The sequence below is a fragment of the Polyodon spathula genome, chromosome 11 (genome assembly GCF_017654505.1).
Source record: "Polyodon spathula isolate WHYD16114869_AA chromosome 11, ASM1765450v1, whole genome shotgun sequence".
NCBI lineage: Eukaryota > Metazoa > Chordata > Actinopteri > Acipenseriformes > Polyodontidae > Polyodon > Polyodon spathula.
Genome location: NC_054544.1, coordinates 15278225 through 15294886, shown reverse-complemented (window position 1 = coordinate 15294886; position 16662 = coordinate 15278225). Strand labels below are relative to the sequence as shown.

The 16662-nt window shown below is 38.0% G+C and overlaps 1 pseudogene; it reads right to left on the bottom strand.

The window, feature by feature from the left end:
• Positions 1-10007, bottom strand: part of LOC121323043 — a 36215-nt pseudogene extending 26208 nt beyond the window's left edge.
• Between the last annotated feature and the right edge of the window lie 6655 nt (positions 10008-16662).

Genomic DNA, 16662 nt, shown 5'->3' with positions numbered 1-16662 from the left:
CTGACATAGGAATGATGACATAGGATGATTGGCAGGCCAAATTTAGACAAACCCTAGCTCCCACCCCCAAGCTCTTTTGTTTTTTTTTTTCAATGTTAACTCACGTAGTTCAGGGGGCATGCAGCACGGGGCTTCCAATTTCCTGTCAAGTAGTACCTATTTTCTATTTAAGCCCTGATCACTTGCACCTTCGCTGTCTAGCGTTTTGTTTTTGTAGCAAAAGCTCAGACGCCGTCTTTTCGTGCTTCACCGCTAATCTACACTTCATTGTCTTTCACTGGAGGTCATTTCTCTGTGCAGCACTCCCAAGATATTATCAAATATTTTCATACCTGCTCCGGTGCTGCTTCTCATCATTCAGCTTCTCCATTCGGCTGCAGGAGCTCCAGCGTTAGTCTTTCCTGCTCTTTCCAGCCTCCAGCCCAGCAACAGCACCGTCCAAACCGCAGCTTAATTTCTCAACTCGGTCTTCCGGGACTGTCTTCCTCTGAGGGGCGGCTCCTCGAGTCATAACCCTCATATGTGTTTTCGGTTGTTGGGTCCTTCGGCCCTGGGTCGTGTCGGCATCGCCGCCCTCAGTCAGTGACCACTTTCTGTATCCTGTCTTCAGTTGCTGGGTCCTTCGCCCCTGGGCTCGTGTCGGCATCGCCACCCTCAGTCAGTGACCACCTTCTATCCTAGCTTCCATGTCCAGCTTCGCTGGTCTGCTACTAGAGTGGGCCTCACCTGCTCTTCTATCCTAGGTCCGGTCCTTTCTAACTCATACTCTGTCCTACTTACCGCTCCCTTCTGCTTCTTCTGCCCTATCTCTACCCCCAAGCTCACGCCCTGTGAAATCCCAAAAGAAAAACATTTATACAATGCATGATAATAAGAATACAAATGGTCACCATTTCAGTGTCATATGGTGAAAAATATTTAGCTAATTGCAAAATTAATAAGGATTGGGCTAATTTTGCATCTTTATCTTCTTCTAAAATGACTCTAATTCAACAAACTTCCATGAATTAAATTAACAAACAGCTTCAGTCTCTAATGGACTGAACCACACATAAGTGTATGTGACTCTAGATACAGAATTAAACTTTGCATACCTCAAAGCCAAGCCTATCCTTTTCTTTCCAGAAACAAAAGTGGGTGGCCTTTTTGTCCCAAAACTCATCGGGTTTGACAACACAAACCAAAGACACCTCAGCTGGAATTACATTATATAGAAAAGGGGGACAAAACAGGTATAAGTTGAACAGCCATGTGAAGTAAACAGAATAGTTTTGTACAGAACTGACTTCTGTGATGCTAGGCCATACCTTTTTCTGAGTTCTCTATAACAGGGTCTGTTGTACGTTGTCTGGCCAATTCCTGATTCCCTATATCACTAACCTTTATTAGGCAAAAATGACAAACACATAATGTTGTCACTTCTATTTGAATTAATGCAAAAAAAATCACCCTCGGTGAAAACACCTGCAGGACTAACAGAGAGAGTGGCAGTATTTCTGTTAAGGATTAAAATGGGCCCACTTGCTTTAAAACTTACATTTCATTAAAAAAAAAAAACTATACAGAGAAAGAAGTAAACATTTTACACACTTTTGGTTTGGTTTCTACATCTGCATTCAGCATTAATTTTATTAGCATGTTCTTGATTACTAGGTCAATTCAGAATACCGGGGATCAGGTTAATGAGTCCTCTGTACTTGAATACTTTGAGAAGAGGATGTTAATAAATATAATCCTTGTAGGACCTGTTTCAACATATTGTTGGTTTAGCTCAAAAGACCAGGAGGACAGAGTGTAGCAAGTTTGATGGAGAGCATTGAAACTGCAGGTGACCGCATGGAATAGAAACAGAAACTTATGGTATAGAAATTAGTGACACACACATTGGGTAAAAGTGTACCTGCAGATGCAATGCAACACATATAGACACATGGATAAAAGACCAACGTAACACAATACAACTCCTTTAAAATGTGTTCATACAAGAGTAAGGCACTTGTGTTAAAAAATACTATTACTCAGAAAGGTCTGTTTTAAGTTTCAGGGAAGTGAGTGAATAATATGTAGACTACAGTGCAAGACACAATTTCAAGTTGGGTATCAAATGAAGTGCAGAATGAAATGGACCTTTTGGATTTTCGAGTGTCACAGCCTCTAACATTTCCAATTCTCCGCTTGCAGGTACCCATCTATATTATTTGAATAGGGTCATGATAGGAATGAATTGAACCTGATAAAATCTATTACTACCAGTTCTCAAAGCTTATGATTGCCTTAAACATGAATAATCCTGCCTGAATCCCTCATATCTGAACATTGTTCAGGAAGGCGTGTGACCACTTTGCATTATTCACTTTTCTGTGCATGTGTTTGCTCTATTTGCCTCCTCATTTTGGTGATAAATGGGAGCCAACGTATACAACTCTGGTGAATTGCAAAAAAGTGATACATGGTAGGAACATTTGTGTAGGGTTGGAATCTAAAACTGCATATGTATCTATGCTGAATCTTAGTTTAATAGAAATGTTAATCTGAAAGAAATTTAATTTCATAATAAAATAAAAGTAATCAAACTTTAAACCAACCCACTTAAATAGTGTTAAATATAATGTTTCAAATTCCCTATATACGGTACTGTGAATCATACCATAATTTGTTCAATATTCACAATGCTTCCATTTGAAATCAATATTCTCTTCAGGAAGATTAGAGAAATTACAAATCAAAATGAATGTCATTTGCATATGCATGGATCTAATGATTGTATATTAGCATAAACACCAAAGTATCATGTAAAAATGTATACAATGTGCACAGGGGAATACTTGATTAGCTTAATTAAAAACTAATCTCGCTTTGAGTGAGCAGTTAACACATGTGTATTACCTGTAACATTAATACAACAATCTTGACTATATTTCACTGTGACTTTCTTCCATCAACTATTACTGTAAATCCTCTAACTTTGCATTTCTCACTGAAAAAAAGAGAACATGTTCATTAAATAAATTACTTTCTCAAGGTCATTTCAAGTCAATACAATTGCCTCAAAGGAAATCTTTTTTTTTTTTCCTTTACATAATCACAACAAAAGTCAGGCTTCCAGATGTCAGACTAACAAGTATTTTTATGTTTTTGTTGACCCCTGTATTAATATCAACTAATGGAAATAATAGCAATGATCTCAATACCGGATCTACAATAGCTATAGCAGGAACGTTCTTCTTTAGAATGTTTGTTTAAACTGCAAAATATGTAAATGCAAACTGCAAGTCTTCCCAGCGACAGTGAGTGGAAGCGACAGAGTGGGAGAAGTACAGGCGTGGAAAAGTGCAGAGCAGTTTAGAAGCAGTTTGAAAGCGGGTTGACGGCTTGAGAAGAAACTAAATTTAAAAAAACCCCATCAACATGGTCTTCAAGCCAGTAATCTGTGACACCTGCTAGATGTGGGAAATCCGAGAAAACCCAGCGGAGCTAAACCAAGTGTGCGTAAAGTGCCGCGCGATCCAGAACTTGCATAAACTAGTAAGTATGCTAGAAATGAAGCTGGAAGAAATGAGACAGCAACAGGATCTTGAGGAGCTGGCACACCCACAATTCATGAAAGTCTGCACCACCCCTAACAGACTGAAAGCTGCCAGGGAGATAGAAGGTCAGAATAGCTGGGTTCAGGTAGGCAGAAGCAGGGAAAAAAAGAAACTTCGTCAAACACAACCACCAGAAATCAAAACAACCAACAAATTTGAGTCACTTCAAAATTTTGATGCGCAGAACCAACAACAAGAGAACGAAAGGAACAACATCCAGGACCCTATTGACAGTGGTGACCAGACAGCAAAAAGAAGGGAGGTCATGATTGTTGGGGACTCCATATTGAGAAACACAGCAAGTTCAATTCGCAGTTTGGACCCCCTTACTACAACAGTGTGCTGCCTTCCGGGAGCCTCTGTCAAGCACATCACTGAGAATGTGGACAGGCTCCTAGAACGGACAGGAGATGACCCGGTAGTATTGGAAGAAACAGACCAAAATCCCTGCAAAACAAATTCAGAGAGCTAGGAAGGAAATTAAAAGACAAGACCAAAACTGTGGTATTTTCTGGTGTACTACCAGCACTTTGCTGGTACACACGGGAAGGTTTCACCTATCTTGATCATTGGACCACATTCTACTAACGAGGACTATCTGTATAGACGGGACAGACTGCACTTAAATAAAAAGGGAACCAATCTACTTGGAGAAAAGATCCTTGAGCAGGTTCAGAAGCATTTAAACTAGAAAGGAACAGGGGAGAAATCAACAAAAAAAAAAAAAAAAACAGAAGGGAGACTGCATCAAAACAAGGACAACAACTCAGGTAAGTCAACCATTAAATGTATTTATCTAACTGTTAGAAGTATCAGAAACAAAATTTTAGAACTTGAAGCTACTGCACTAACAAGTAACTATGATGTGATAGGTGTTACAGAAACTTGGTTGTCTGAGAGTGATGGGGACGAATATAATATTTGTGGGTATACACTGTATAGGAAAGACAGGCAGGACAGAAGAGGAGGAGAGGTAGCGCTATACATAAGAAACAGTCTTGAAGCCCAGGTGTTAAACCTGGACAAAGAAAATAAAGCCGAATCAATATGGGTCAGAATAACGGTCAAAAATTCAAAGGGCATAATAATAGGAGCATGCTATAGACCGCCAGATTCAGACGGTGAGCAAAATAATCTGTTATACAATGACATTAGAAATGCGTGTAACAAAGGAGAAGCCATACTAATGGGGGATTTCAACTTCCCCCATATAAAATGGAAAAACCCTGTGGGGAGCACGAAGGATGAAATTGAAATGGTGAAAACGACAAATGACTGCTTCCTAACACAATTTGTCAAGGCACCGACTAGAGGAGAGGCATGCCTTGATTTAGTCTTTTCAAATAATGAAGACAGAATAACTAAAACAGAGGTCAGAGAACCACTAGCAAACTCAGACCACAACATGGTCTCATTTGAAGTGCTTTTTAAAACCCCAAAAGTAATGACTAAAGCTAAGGTTTACAATTTTAGAAAAGCAAACTATGAAGGTACGAAACAGAGACTAACAGAAGTAGATTGGAGTAAAATAGAGAAAACATCCACAGAAAAAGGATGGCTGTTCTTCAAAAATGTAGTACTAGAGGCGCAAAACAATTACATCCCTAAAGTAGACAAATCTAAATGTAAAACTAAATTGCCAAAATGGCTTAATAGATCAATTAAAAAAAATATTCAGCAAAAAAAGGGAAAAGTTTTTACAAAGGAAGATACGGACAACATGCCCCACATGTCATCCAGTTCCTATACAGTTTTAAATAATTTTAGCATAACCGAGGCAGAAGTGTTAAAGAGACTAGGAGCTCTTAAAATAAACAAATCCCCTGGGCCGGATGAGATCCTCCCAATAGTAATCAAAGAAATGAAAGAAGTTATTTACAAACCGCTAATCAAGATCATGCAACAGTCTCTTGACACAGGGATGGTACCAACAGACTGGCAAATTGCAAACGTAATAGCGATCCACAAAAAGGGAAACAAAACTGAACCAGGTAACTACAGACCAGTAAGCCTGACTTCTATTATATGCAAACTTATGGAAACTATAATAAGATCCAAGATGGAAAATTACCTATATGGTAACAGGGTCCTGGGAGACAGTCAAAATGGTTTTAGGAAAGGGAAATCGTGTCTAACTAACTTGCTTGATTTTTTTGAGGATGCAACATCGATAATGGATAATTGCAAAGCACATTTCATGGTTTATTTAGATTTCCAGAAAGCTTTTGACAAAGTCCCACACAAAAGATTAATTCTCAAACTGAACGCAGCTGGGATTCAAGGAAACACATGTACATGGATTAGGGAGTGGTTAGCATGTAGAAAACAGAAAGTACTGATTAGAGGAGAAACCTCAGAATGGAGTGTGGTAACCAGTGGAGTACCACAGGGATCAGTATTAGGTCCTCTGTTATTCCTAATCTACATTAATGATTTAGATTCTGGTATAGTAAGCAAACTTGTTAAATTTGCAGACAACACAAAAATAGGAGTGGCAAACACTGTTGCAGCAGCAAAGGCCATTCAAAATGATCTAGACAAGATTCAAAACTGGGCAGACACATGGCAAATTACATTTAATAGAGAAAAGTGTAAGGTACTGCACGCAGGAAATAAAAATGTGCATTATAAATATCATATGGGAGATACTGAAATTGGAGAAGGAATCTATGAAAAAGACCTAGGAGTTTTTGTTGACTCAGAAATGTCTTCGTCTAGACAATGTGGGGAAGCTATAAAAAAGGCTAACAAGATGCTCGGATACATTATGAAAAGTGTTGAATTTAAATCAAGGGAAGTAATGCTAAAACTGTACAATGCATTAGTAAGACCTCATCTTGAATATTGTGTTCAGTTCTGGTCACCTCGCTATAAAAAAGATATTGCTGCTCTAGAAAGGGTGCAAAGAAGAGCAACCAGAATTATTCTGGGCTTAAAAGGCATGTCATATGCAGACAGGCTAAAAGAATTGAATCTGTTCAGTCTTGAACAAAGAAAACTACGCGGCGACCTGATTCAAACATTCAAAATACTAAAAGGTATTGACAATGACGACCCAAGGGACTTTTTCGACCCGAAAAAAGAAACAAGGACCAGGGGTCACAAATGGAGATTAGACAAAGGGGCATTCAGAACAGAAAATAGAAGGCACTTTTTTACACAGAGAATCGTGAAGGTCTGGAATCAACTCCCCAGTAATGTTATTGAAGCTGACACCCTGGGATCCTTCAAGAAGCTGCTTGATGAGATTCTGGGATCAATAAGCTACTAACAACCAAACGAGCAAGATGGGCCAAATGGCCTCCTCTCATTTGTAAGCTTTCTTATGTTCTTATGTTCTTATGACTGTGTACAAAAAGAATCTGATAGCTTCAAAAAAAAAAGATGAAGCATTTTTATTATCTAAATACTTAAAATTGGCAAAATGTTAAAAAAAACGTAATTAAATCCCTAGAGATTCAATGTTCTGGGAAATCCAAACTGTGAATTATGATCAGCACAGTCAGGGTACACAGACACCTGATTACATAAACACTTTAACATAAACACAAACAGTGTACTGTTCCGAAAACTCAATGTTAGTCAAACACACTGTTGCAGATATCAAAGGAAAACCAGTTGGCCTACTGTTAAAAAAGAACCGAAATGCCCAATGGATAACACAAAAGTGCAACAAGGCCTACAGTCTTTCTGTATAATGCCCATGGGCACCAAAGGCAGAAGAACATGGAGGCAAATATGGTTAAGACAAACAATACCAATGTATTTAATGAAAGGCTAAAAAGTTAATCTCTAAAAGGTCAGTATTTGTTAGAAAAAAAGTACTTCACTGCAGTATAATCCTCTGCAAATAATTGCAAAGTCTGAAATATATACCTTGTAACAAAGTGCACGGCAAAGTAATGGATGGAATATACATTCGGCCCCGATTTGTATAATTCAACCCTGGATTGTAAGGGAAGTGTAGTTTAGTACACTTCCCAAAATGCAATACAGGCATGATTGAATTACCAGAATATATTAGGCACCTGATAGCAATTAACACAAGCATTTAAATGGGGTTGAAGCAACACGAGGTCTGTCTTTGACAAGGCTCAGTTTGTTGCTATTTGGAAGCAATAATAAAAGTGTTTTGAATCTGTAAACTGCTGAGCCTTCCGACAATATAATTTAGTTTTCTTGAAGTATAGTTTAGGTCTCTAAGTGCAGATAGGCTTTTGTTTGTTTTATTTGTTTACAAAACCTGTATTTGAATAACCTAGGGAAAGTTAAATAAACATACAAGCTGTCTTGTTTCATTATGCTCTTCTTGTGGCTTGTATCATTTTTACACTACAAGACCGTGGTATGTGACAAACTGTGACAAGAATTAACCCCCCTTTGTCACTATATATATATACACACACACACACACGAAATACACGAACTACACAAGACTAGCATCAAAGCAGGTTTGAAAATGAACCTCAAGAAGTCATGTTCAATAAATATACCACTACACAGGCAACTGAAGTCAATGGGATCAAGCTTGAATGAGTCAATAACTGTGTATGCTTAGGACAGTTAGTTTCAGCAATGGAGAACCAAATGTGCGAAATCAACAGAAGAGCAAAAATGGGCTGGAGTGCCTTTGGAAGATTAAGCCTGGTTCTGAAAGAGAAACTACCCTTATGCCTCAAGAGGAAAGTCCAATTCGTGCTGCCAGTGTTAACTTACAGATGCGAAACCTGGACCCTCAGTGCAAAAATGACTCAAAAATAACACTCAATGGAGTATGGAAAGTTGGGAATAACAAGAAGAGACAAGAAAGGGAAGGAATGGATAAGATCACAACCAAAAGTATGCAATGTTATTATATGAGCGAAAAAACTGAAATGGCAGTGGGCTGGACATGTAACAAGAAGAACAGACCATCACTGGAACTAAGAGATACTAGACTGGATCCAAGGGATATAAAGCGACCAAGAAGAAGACATCCAGGAAGATGACATGACTAAATTAGGAAACACACTGGAGCAGACAGGCCTTTGTGGAAGAATCTTGGGGAGGCCTTCATCCAGCAGTGTATTGAAAAAGGCTGGAGATGCTGATGGCACGCACACACACAGGGTTTAGTTCTGAAAGCAACAGCATATATTATATATATATATATATATATATATATATATATATATATATATATATATATATATAAGCTCAAAGAGCCAGCTGCCCTATTATATATTATAGAAACAATATAGGATAGAAACAAAAGGTAAAAGTAAAACATTGCTCCACCAACATCTGCAGAAAAAGAACTGACAGACCAAGCAACTAAAATTATTGGTACAGGCATGACCAGTTCAAATTCAATTCTTTGAAATTTATTTCATTCAATCTAATCAAATTGCATTAGCTCCACTCTCAGTTTGTATTTGAAGTTTAGGCTTTTGATTGTTTCCATTCACCAAGTATTTTAATCTCTACCCATACTTCTTGGGGGGGGATCAAGGAGCAGTTCAGCCCAGCCAATTCTATTGCCTTTTCATTACAGACTGCCTGCAAAATGGCCAGTGCCAATTTTATGGATTTGTGTGGTTGTTTCTTTCTGACTTGTACTACTGTCCACTGTGGACACTGTAGACCGTTTCTGCCAGTAGGGTCCAATAATCAGATGAAACTGGACAGAGAGAATAGACAAGGCTGACCAAAAGGCTGGCAAACCAAACATCCAGTATGTCTACCTTCACTTGTGTAACCTACCTGCCATGTTCATCAAGGTGTCTGGGCACTCTACCAAGGGCACTCCATAGATATATCTTACTAGTAATCTATTGGTAGTGGCTTAATCAGTCATCAGTCAAGGTTCAAACGAGAACATTTCCTTATCTGGTAAAGCAAGTAAATGTTAAAACGGGTTAATGCATATTCCTACTCTTGCCAGTATTCTAATAAAAGTCTCTTTAAACAGGTAATGTATATATCCTGTTGAAATGCAGAAGAAGAAAAAGAAGAAGAAGAAGAAGATACTGCTTTAAAATGACGTTATTATTATGATACAAAATCAGCATTAACATTCTAAAGAATAAAAGCTTCCTTTCTTATATGCAGCATTGCAACCTTCTGGTGGAATCTGAACCGGGAGCTGATCATGTTGAGAGTAGTGTACGCAATGACAGTGACAAATCCTAGCATGCAACTCAGAAGAAAGGGATCAATGCCACCCAGTTACTGTTCTTCTGCCAAATGCCTGATACTGGTATGCCGTGATATACTGCAGAACAATGTTTTGCGCCTCAAAGCAACAAATGGTTGTGGAAGCCCAACAGGAATACAATACAGTAAATATATTCCCCTTGTTAAAACAGCCAGTAGCCTAAGACAAAAGCAACTAACAGGGATACATGCCACCCCACCCAATGCAAACCTCAACTTGACCATTTCCCTATGCAATACAGTATAACCTGCTATTAATAAAACGGATGATTGCTCAAATTATTTCCCCAAGGCAATATTTATGCAGTAAATTGAGCAGTTACATCAGCAGCAAAATGCCAGTGACAACTGTTTTTAAATGCATTTACCGATCATTCTCTTAATACAGTCCGATAAACATTGTTTAAAAGCACAAAAACAAAAAATTTAAAACAGTGGTCTAAACAGCAACTGTTGTTATATTGTTTAAAAAAATTAATAAATAAATAAAAAACCGCCAGCCTACAGTATGACTAAATTCTGCCTTGCTGGATCCGAGCAGCCACCAAACACAAAGCCTGAATCCTGGTTGGTTAAGATCTACCTCCCAGGCTTATCCTCCATCCAAACGCTAAAGCTATTCAAACAAGCATAATAACCAAATGCCGTTATCTGAAATAATTTAAACCATCACATACACGTCTAGTTTTTAGGTTGTTAGAGACACAATGTTTGCTAAGGCCACGGGTCCAACCAGTGTTGCCCTTTTTTGTCCATAAATGCCTCACAGCCCTGCAGCAGCTAGTCCCTGTAAAGTGTTACGTCACACTATAGCAACATACAGACACAATGACCTGTATTACTTCCGTAGCTTTAAAGTGCATTTCCATCGTTACTGACGAGACTGGCATGCGATGCAGAGTTTGAAATCAAGGGTCTTGCACTTACATTGTGAGTTGTTGCTCCTTCTTTGTAAACGTGTGGGTGTTCTTGTATTTTCGTTCTGCACACAGCGGCAATGCGTGTAAAAAAAAACAAGAGAGCAGAGGGCTAAGTATCCAGATTTATGTGTTCAATTCAGCCGGGATCTGCTGCTCCAGGTTGTCAGGAAACGACTCTCGTTACTTGTTCCACAGTTTACCAAAAAACGTTAATTTTACAATTCCCATAGACAAACTTCTGTGAAAAACACACAACTGAATTTACGCTAAAGATGTGTCCTTGTTGTTTTGGAGGGGTAGACCTAATAGAATGAAAGCCACTCCCAAAAGGAAAACACATTAGGTTAAAACTAATAATAAAAAAGTTCGTCTAAATTTTGTAAAGAAAACTGTATTTTTTAAAGTATTTGTTTAATCTACACTGTCATGTTCCAATCCTTACAACCAAGTTCCATTGGTAGATGATATTAAAAACACACCCCCAAATAAAAAAAGCTAAGATGAAGCAAGAAAATGTAAAACATTATTTGTCATTTATATAACATTCATTTAAGTTTTGAGCAATATTATTTGACAATATTGCTGTCTTGCAGACCTACTGTATTTATGTAGGTATTTACACAGTAATATTTATACACTACACTAAGGATATTTTAAGAAAAATCTATTTTATTATTATATAGTCTGTTTTTTTTTTTCACTAAAGTAAAATGAACAGAACAAAACAAAAACTACCAAGGGCATGAGCTACTGCCTGTAAGTGAAACATGATTTACTGTGCATTCATTTGAACATAAAGCACAGGGTTTTTTTTTTCTTCTGCTTTCAACAGAATTGCAGCAAGTCATATTTACTGCAACAGGGCAATGTTTGATTATAGTGAAGCATTTTATTTATGTATGATTCTATACTTTGATCCCAAATATTGCATAGTTTCCTTTGCAGGTCATATTGGCCCCTGGTCTGTAGGTTGAGACACTGTAGGGTAATTAAAACATTACCATGCTATTGCAATGTTTTATTTTATTTAATTTCATTTTTAAATTATTTTTCTATTGAATCTTGTGCTTTAAAGATGGGTTATAATTATTTATTAATTTAGCATGGTCACTATCTAATAACAGTAGTTTTATGAAATTCTTGTTGCTTAGGTAGGGTAGTTCAAGATTAGACTGTGAAACCAGCTGGCAGTTAAAATGTGGGATATGGGAATAGCACACTTTTCACATGAGTTGTCATCAGCTGTATGAAGTTATTTAAGGAAGTTTACAATAGTTTATAAAGGACTGGATGTCTAATTAATTTATTTAGAAAATATGATACCTTAAGGGAGAACTTGGTAGGCTCCACAATACCAGTTATCTTAACTAATGTATTCTCGTTGTTTAGAATCAATTTCCACAAAAAGGGAAACAAAACTGAACCAGGTAACTACAGACCAGTAAGCCTGACTTCTATTATATGCAAACTTATGGAAACTATAATAAGATCCAAAATGGAAAATTATCTATATGGTAACAGGGTCCTGGGAGACAGTCAACATGGTTTTAGGAAAGGGAGATCGTGTCTAACTAACTTGCTTGATTTTTTTGAGGATGCAACATCGATAATGGATAATTGCAAAGCATATGACATGGTTTATTTAGATTTCCAGAAAGCTTTTGACAAAGTCTCGCACAAAAGATTAATTCTCAAACTGAACGCAGTTGGGATTCAAGGAAACACATGTACATGGATTAGGGAGTGGTTAACGTGTAGAAAACAGAAAGTACTTATTAGAGGAAAAACCTCAGAATGGAGTGTGGTAACCAGTGGTGTACCACAGGGATCAGTATTAGGTCCTCTGCTATTCCTAATCTACATTAATGATTTAGATTCTGGTATAGTAAGCAAACTTGTTAAATTTGCAGACGACACAAAAGTAGGAGGAGTGGCAAACACTGTTGCAGCAGCAAAGGTCATTCAAAATGATCAAGACAAGATTCAGAACTGGGCAGACACATGGCAAACTACATTTAATAGAGAAAAGTGTAAGGTACTGCACGCAGGAAATAAAAATGTACATTATAAATATCATATGGGAGATACTGAAATTGGAGAAGGAATCTATGAAAAAGACCTAGGAGTTTTTGTTGACTCAGAAATGTCTTCATCTAGACAATGTGGGGAAGCTATAAAAAAGGCTAACAAGATGCTCGGATACATTGTGAAAAGTGTTGAATTTAAATCAAGGGAAGTAATGTTAAAACTGTACAATGCACTAGTAAGACCTCATCTTGAATATTGTGTGCAGTTCTGGTCACCTCGCTATAAAAAAGATATTGCTGCTATAGAAAGGGTGCAAAGAAGAGCGACCAGAATTATTCCAGGCTTAAAAGGCATGTCATATGCAGACAGGCTAAAAGAATTGAATCTGTTCAGTCTTGAACAAAGAAGACTACGTGGTGACCTAATTCAAGCATTCAAAATTCTAAAAGGTATTGACAGTGTCGACCCAAGGGACTTTTTCAGCCTGAAAAAAGAAACAAGGACCAGGGGTCACAAACGGAGATTAGACAAAGGGGCATTCAGAAAAGAAAATAGGAGGCACTTTTTTACACAGAGAATTGTGAGGGTCTGGAATCAACTCCCCAGTAATGTTGTTGAAGCTGACACCCTGGGATCCTTCAAGAAGCTGCTTGATGAGATTTTGGGATCAATAAGCTACTAACAACCAAATGAGCAAGATGGGCTGAATGGCCTCCTCTCGTTTGTAAACTTTCACCCCTCTATGCCTCAAAAAGGTCCTCAAAACATCAAAGTTGAGTTGGTACTCGAAAGTGTAACCAAAAACCTGTCTCCCTGCAACTGTCCCCAGTGGATATAAGAAATATCACATTTTGTTCTATGTGGTATTTATTACTGATGTATTTTTACATCCACTAGGGGCAGTGTTGCAGGAGAACAGGTGCGGTGCATCTGCTGAACTTAGGGTAAAGACATATTTGTGAAAGCTTTTAAGGCCACAGGATTCTGGGTAAAAAATACAAAATAATAGAAACACAAGAAGAATTGATGTGATAACTTGAACAATAACTGACATAAAAATTTATAATTTGAATAAACACAAATAATATATTAGTTAGCATGCGTGATATTTCAGACCTGTGCCAAGTCGCTCTTTACTTACCTTGATTACCTTAAGTGCATCATTGTATGTTACTTTCAATAGTACAGCAGTTTGTTCCAAGTTTAATACCAAGAACAACTAACAGCTCTGCTATGTGTAACATGATACCAGCGTCAATAGCCCTGCCCAAAGAGCTAGAATTAAAATAAAAAAAAAAACAAAACAAAACAATACATTCTCAAATTGCTGCTGTCAGTGTTGAAAGGAAATATTGCATATGCAGAATGCCTCTAAACAGCTGCTGTTGTGAACAGCCACATGAAGGTCACTACTCTGCTGCCAGGAGTGCTCAATCAATAATCTATGGCAAAACGTGACACTGAGAAATGTTCTCAGTCAATAGGGATTAGTTTGACAGCTGGCTCACTACAGTCTACAGTAAGCACAGTCTCCATAAAAGCAAGCAATGCTTTTAGTTATGCATATTTATATTGACTATTGAATAGTTGACATTAATGTAACCACAGACATTTAACATAATAGTCAGGTAACGTTATTTAAATGTGGCATTTATTTCATTTATTTCCTATCGTGTGAGTTTTCTATCATTTTCTCTTGTGGTTTCTGCTAACAGTGTTATAGATGACAAGTTGATGCTGCTTCATGATACCATATCACGTCCTGTTCTATAATTCAATAATTATGTCTTGATACCATGCTACTGCATAGATACCAGGCAAGGGCGCTGGAACTAGTGCTGCTGGGGGTGCGGTAGCACCCCCTTGGCTTTGCATGGCTTCCATCATATGCAGGGGTTACAGTTTTGCTCAATGGCTTTCAGCACCCCCACTTTAAAAATTGTTCAAGTGCCACTGATACCAGGGTGGAGCAATGTACCTATACAATTGTATCTGAAATATTTAGACATCCAGAACTGCAGCAAAAAAGTGAAGAACCAAATTATTTCCACCGCATTAAAAAAGGAGTATCAAGTGAAAATGTTAATATTAACTTAATTGTGAAGATAATACCTCCTCAACTGATTTCCAAAAGCAGAATGTTTTTAGAAATGGCCACTGGATGTATGTAACTGTAACGTTTGCCCTCTTCCTCAGTTGCAAAGTCTATTCAGAAGGTTGAAAAAGGACATTATGCCAACTAGTCTTTATTTGGCTGTGTAGTGCATCCTGTGTAAAAAAACAGCCCCAGTCGTGTACACTATCCACAAACTGCAGTTGAGTGTAACTCAGACGAATGTAGCATTTTTAACAACTAGCAAGCCTTGAAATCACCCCCTTACAGACAGACAATAAACGTAATTGTATAATGAGTGCAACATTTTATTCCAGTTATAAAAAGATTTTTCCATTACCTAAGCAATAGGACCCTACCAATGTGGTTTTAAAGTACTTTTCTGTTAATTAAAAACAGACCACAGCGCTTCAGTGCTGGTGTCCCCTTAAACATACAGTTAGACAACAATAGTCTGCAATAATACATTGATTCTACTTTGCAGCATAGACCACTTGAGGGTTTTCTGTAAGGCAACTTCAGGCTACACAATGATACACAATTCATTACAATATCACGTTTTCACACCTGTGCTGGAATATTTGACACGAAAATCAAGCTTAAGACAGGAAGCATAATTTGCCTCCAAGAATTATTATTAGGACAAATCGACATGACATGGGAGTGGAGATGTGGTTCACCTGGTAATGTGATGTGCAGGGTGAGTCATACAGACAGGGCGATGCGAAGATCAGTCTTCGTGGGGGATTCCAGAGGGAGCGTTGAATTGCCTTTGGTGCTGCCACAAATTAGGGACGCCAAACTGGCAAAGGCTGTTTTTCTTCATCATGCAATAGCAGACCCTAATTGCCAGGCATCTAATGGGCGCAGGCAGACACCTGCAGGGCAGGCCTTTGTCCTCCAGAGACCAGTAGCTCACTGAAATCTGCTCTCAAGTTCCTGGGTGTAAAAGAGGAAGCTGGCTTGGTCATGGGATTGGAGGACCCTCGCTAAACCTTCTCTTGAGCTGTGTGGGGCGTTGCGGCGATGAGGGAACATAATTGGCCATTCTAAATTGGGGAGAAAATCGGGTGTACAATAATTGGGCACTCTAAAAGAAAAAAAGAAAAAAGAAAAAAATGGAAGTGGGGAAATGAGTTCAAGGCTCTGCTGTAACGATGCATGTAATATCATTTTTTAAATGCAGTGTAGCACAGCAGGTTAAAGGTGAGTAAACATTCACACTTCCACTAGGTGGCTCTGTTTGTCAAATCTCTTTTCCTATTAGAAAGAAAATCCTTTATCTTCATGCCTTGCACACTACATCAAATGCTGCAGGGAACTTTATTTCAGACAGACTAATATCTAGCCCCCTTCTTTAAATGCAACAAATCTTGGTTGTTATAGAAAGTGGCCATCTGGGGTGACATCTGTTCTAGTGTCTGGTAATCTCAGTTCCTAGTGGACAGGTCATCCCATCACATAAAACACCTTTGTAGACAGTCATAGAGTATAAGGACTGACTGCCCTCTCATTCCTAAGCGATGGTCCCTCTGGGGCTGATATCATCCAGGGATAAAGAAATCAGGATTAATGGCCTTTCCCCCACTGGAAATGTTGATGTGTTTCATTCTGATCATATACATCTACCTAATTTGGATAAAGCCATTTTAAATAAAGTATTACTAGTTCATGTAACAAGACCTTGCTCTTGGCTTTAGATAAACACTATTTTGTCTTTAATGTTTTTAATTAATGGTGTTTTGAATTGAGTTTTATATTTTAATTTGAATATATAGGAATAATTAACAACAAACTAATGACAATATAATCTTACAGC